We start from the raw sequence: 5369 nt of genomic DNA on the forward strand, positions 1-5369 counted from the left end.
GCAGTAATGTGTTTACTCCAATGGGGTTTCTGTTCCGCAGTCAACGTCCCCAACATATTCAGGAGAGTCCTGTTGAACCTTTCCGGTTGAGGGTCCCCTTGTGGGTGATAAGGAGTAGTCCTGGACTTTTGTATGCCTAGTAGATCCAACAGTCTTTTTATTAATTTGCTCTCAAAGTCCCTTCCTTGGTCCGAATGTATCCGTTGAGGTAAGCCATAATGGACGAAGAACTTTTCCACGAGAGTCTTTGCTACTGTGGTTGCTTGCTGGTCTCTAGTAGGAAATGCTTGGGCATAACGGGTAAAGTGATCTGTTACCACCAAGATGTCCCCCTGCCCACTCAGATCGGATTCCAAACAAAGAAAGTCTATGCAGACCAGGTCCATTGGTCCCTGGCTCTCCAAATGGCCCATTGGGGCAGCCCTCTGGGGCAATGTCTTTCGTTGTATACACCTGAGGCAGGAATGACAGTAACTCTCCACTTCTTTCCTCATGTGAGGCCAGTAGAACCTGTCCCTTACTAGTTGGAAAGTCCTCTCGGCTCCCAAATGACCATGATGATCGTGTAAAGCAATCAGTACCCTCTCTCTGTGCTTTTCCGGCAGGAGCAGCTGCCACTTTGCTTCTGGATCATCAGAGGGGCCCCTTCGGTAGACCACCCCTTGTTGCAACTGCAACCGATCCCATTCTTTCAGTATCAGCTGGGCTTCCTTCTTGGGGCTCTTCTGCAGCACATCAGACTGTTGATGTTCCAATGCCTTCAGCACCAGCCCACACAGTGGATCTTCCTCCTGATCTCTCCTGAGATCCTTTCTGGATAGCTTGGGGAGACCCTCTTGTACAACCTGGGAGACGTTGCAATAGCACCTGGGTACTCCCGCTGAGGATACTCCCACTTCTTCAGCTCTGGCCCCACCTCTACCATGTAGACTTGTCCCTTCACAAAGGGCTCTTACCCCCTCTGGAGTAAGTTGAGTCCAGTCTTCTGATGGATTTCGGGAGTCATGAGGCCTTCTTGATAGAGCATCCGCATCTCGATTACCAACCCCTGGTCTGTACTTCAGGCTGAAGGTAAATGCCGAGAGAGCAGCTAGCCACCTGTGACCGGTGGCGTCCAGCTTTGCAGTGGTGAGCAGGTATGTGAGGGGGTTGTTGTCCGTCTTTACCACGAATTCAGCCCCATAAAGGTAATCCTTCAACTTGTCTACCACTGCCCACTTCAGAGCCAGAAATTCAAGCTTGTGAGTCGGATAGTTTCTTTCGGCAGGAATCAAACTTCTGCTCACATAGGCGATCGGCTGCAGATGCCCTTCATGCTCTTGATAGAGCACTCCTCCCAGTCCGTCATGGCTGGCATCCACATGCAACTCGTATGGTTTGGCAGGGTCTGCATAGGCCAAAACCGGAGCAGTGGTAAGGCTCCACTTCAATTGTCTGAAGGCTTCCTCACATCCTGGAGTCCACTGGTCCTGGATGGACTCTTTCTTCCTTCTGGGCCCTTCTTTTGGCTTCCTTGACTGATCTGGGCTTACACTAACTTCTTCCTGTTTCTTCAGGAGCTCAGTGAGTGGGTGGGCTATTTTAGCGAACCCCTCCACGAACCTTCTGTAGTACGAACAGAAACCTAAGAATGACCTGAGTTCAGTCACGTTGGTGGGCCTTGGCCAAGAAGTGACAGCTTCTAACTTCTTGGGATCGGTTGCCACTCCCTCTTCAGACACAATGTGTCCCAGGTAATTCACTGAGGGCTGGTAGAACTGGCATTTTTCCATAGAGAGCTTCAGACCTTCATCATGAAGTCTCTTCAGGACCTTCTCCAGGCGTTCTTCGTGCTCTTCCAACGTTCTTCCAAATACTATGACGTCATCCAGGTAAACTAGTACTTCAAGTAGGTTCATGTCACCCACTGTTTTTTCCATCAACCTCTGGAACGTTGCTGGGGCCCCAGACAGGCCTTGCGGCATTCGGTTGAACTCAAAGAATCCGACTGGGGTGATAAAAGCGGTCTTCTCTTTGTCTTCAGGGCACATGGGGATCTGATAATACCCACTCTTTAAGTCCAGCACACTGAACCACTTTGCTCCCGACAGGCTCTGCAGAGCATCCTCTATCCGAGGTGTGGTGTACTGGTCAGGAATGGTCCTCCGGTTCAGGGTCCTGTAATCGATACATAGGCGTAGGGACCCGTTCTTCTTCCTGACCACCACTATTGGGGAGGCATAAGGACTCCTGGACTCCCGGATAATGCCAGTCCTCTTGAGTTCAGCCAGTTGTTCCCTCAAATCTTCCAGATCTCCCAATGGGATTCGCCTAACCCTTTCACGAAACGGCTTGTCTTCCTCCAGTCGAATTCGGTGGGTGGCACTCTTTGCCAAACCCACATCAAATTCACTTTTTGAGAAAGCTGCCCTCCATCTCAGAAGTTGGGCTTTAGCTCTTTCTCTCCATGCAGGAGTAAGAGGCGTATTCTTTGGGCAGAATTCTTCTACAGGGATTTCTGCTGCTGGTCCTTCCGTCGAACCACATGCTGCGACTGGAGTTGCTGGGCTGACCTGTCCTAACAGTAGTCTGGCTGGCACCCTAACTGGCACAGCTGCTGTGTTGCGGACACTGACTGGAACTTTGCCGTGAGTCCTCTTCAATGCCCTGGTGGGCAATATTTCAGGGATAAGTTCTAACCCCTTTTTTTCTTCCTGGCTTGTATTTTCAAGGACAATGAAAGGACCTGGTTTTTTCCAGCTTAACTTGACGGAGGCTCTCAGGCAGACTACTTCACCTGGCTGGACTAACCTCTTTTCCCTATCCAGGAGCCAGATTTTTCCCACTCCCTCTTCAGGAACCTCTTCCTCCTGTCTAAGGTCTCGGTATGTCTGGGCCAACATTGGATGTATTTTAGTGGGGAGGGTCCCCTTCTGCAGCACAAGCGGTGCAAGTAGCCTCCTCACCAAGTCAGTGTTCGTCCCAATGATGAGGGAATTTTTGTCAGCCCCTGGGGGACGAGGGCACACTATGGCCAAGGTGTCAAAAGTCTCAGCCTCTCCTGCTGTACTTGGGTCGAAGGTGAGTCTGACCGGCAGGTAACCATCATATGGGAAGTTCTGGGTGCCTAATCCCCATATCTCTAGTTCCTCCAATTTCTGTAACGGCAGGTGCTTGAGATGTCTGTCATAGAAATCCCTGTAGAGCAAGGTTACTTGGGCTCCAGTGTCCAGCAGGGCTTTCGTATAAATCTCCTCTACTTGGATGGGAACAATTGGGGAGGGTCCCACTAGCTTGGGGGGAAATCCACTGATTGCAGTACCTTTGACCTGCCTGGTGGCTTGCACCTTCGCCTTTGGTTTTGGGGGTCTCTCTCTTTTCCCTCCTGGCTTGTTGGTGACCTCAGTGGTCAGGGGTATATGAGTCGGTGTGGAGTTCGCTATTGCGACCGGGCGCCCAGTTGACTCCTTCACTGGGGCCCTCTGAAGTTTTTCCCCCAGTTGTTTGGATTTTGTTTCAGTTACTGGGCTTGGGCACACTCGCCTGAGATGTCCTACTCCTCCACATTTGAAGCAGACTCTCTGTGTTTGTTTCATAGGATGATTAATGGTAGGAGTCTCTGGAGCCTTGAGTGGCAGGACTTCTTCTGTCTGGGGTTTCACCAGACGAATCATCAACATGGTCATCATCTCCAGTATTTCTTTCTGGGTTTGGAACAGCTTCTCCAGTTCAGTCTGACCTACGGGTAGGTGGTGAATAGGTGAAAGCCATGATCCCTGTTCAGCGCTTGTTGCCAATACATTAAGTTCCTGAGTGTCTGAGGGGACACCTATCTGCTGTATTTTAGCACTTGTGGTGCTAGGAGGTTGAAGTTTCCCCTGTTTTTGGTCCCTCTCAATCTCCATTTTATCCGCTTCATTCACTTTCTCAATGAGGACCTCATCCGGAGTTGAGGGATCTTCCAAATACTGCTTCAGTTGTAGCTTGATATAGTCACTCCTCAATCCCGTAGTCACAGATCTCCTAAATTTCCTCTTAACTAGCTCGGCTCCAAAATGCTCTCCATTTCCTTCTTCCTTTGATGTGAACAGCAGGCGGTCCTTGAGCTCAATGGCCCGAAATAGGAAGTTCTGAGGAGTCTCTCTATTATCCTGTGTCATATTTATCAGTCGATAAAACAGCTCAGTGGCATCTTCCTCCTCATAATAGCTTTTCAGTATCCTCTTTAGCTGGTTCAAGGTTAATCCACTCTTCCTCTCCAACATGCCCCTAACACTTGAACCTGGGCTGATGGCATGGATTACAGCCTCTCTAATTTCCAATTCCAGATATCCTTTCTGTAGCCCCAACTCTATTTGGTGTAGGAGGCTGGTGTAGGACAGTTTGTCCTTCTGCCCTCTTTCTCCTATCTGGCCGTCAATGTGGAAATCCTTCCGGATGGTTACTTCCTGCAAGCGGCCCTGGGTGCGTTTCTTCAGTACCTTCCCAGTGTTGGGCGTTATCTGGCCATCTTTCTGGTCCTCCAAAACGACACGTAACCCATTAATGCGTTCAGCTATCATACTGGAGGTCTCCTGAAACCTCTCCTGTATGTTACAGTACTGTCGCTTCAGATCAGCCAGCTGTCGTTCTGCCAGTGATTTAACAGCAGCCTCTGCTTTCCTTTCTAAAGGTTCTAACTGCTTTTGACTGGGAGAGCGCCCTTCATGTTTGCTGGGGTGTGTCAGATGGAACTCTGACTTTTCGGACAATTTTATACTGTCACCGTGGAAGTTTTCAGGGACATCCCGTTCCCACTCTATCAGTGCATAGGTGCAGTCGGTCCCAGGATCGGGTTTCACTGCGACCACGTAAGCCTTTCTGTCCGGGGACAATGCTTGTACCACCTCTTTAATTTGTTTCTTTCCCCAGTCGCTCCCTGGAAGTTCAATGACCACGCTCGCTTCTGAGCGTGTCCCTTCTGCTTCGCACCATTGGACTACTTTGATGGGGTCCATGATAGTGTGAAGGGGCGGGCTTGCTTGTAGAGTGACAGGAATCCCGGACGAGCCCCCACGTGTAGCACTGACCCCCGAAGGAGCTGCTGGTTTAATTTGGGCCTGCACTCTACTAATAAACCCCACTAACTTGGCTCAATCCCCTTGGCACAGCTGTGATGCAATGCAATACAATACAATGTAAGACAATACAAAATACCTGTATTATAACCCCAGGATCCACTGACTGCATTTGGAGTGAGAAAAACAGTATGCCACAACAACTGGATACTTAACCAGAGATATATTTTTATCAAAATAAGTGATTACAGTAATTGTGCTGTCATCCCAACGTAAGACGACAGCACAATTGATTTAAACATAAGCTATTTGAAAACAGTATACATAAACATT

Source organism: Rana temporaria, chromosome 7 (assembly GCF_905171775.1).
Source record: "Rana temporaria chromosome 7, aRanTem1.1, whole genome shotgun sequence".
NCBI lineage: Eukaryota > Metazoa > Chordata > Amphibia > Anura > Ranidae > Rana > Rana temporaria.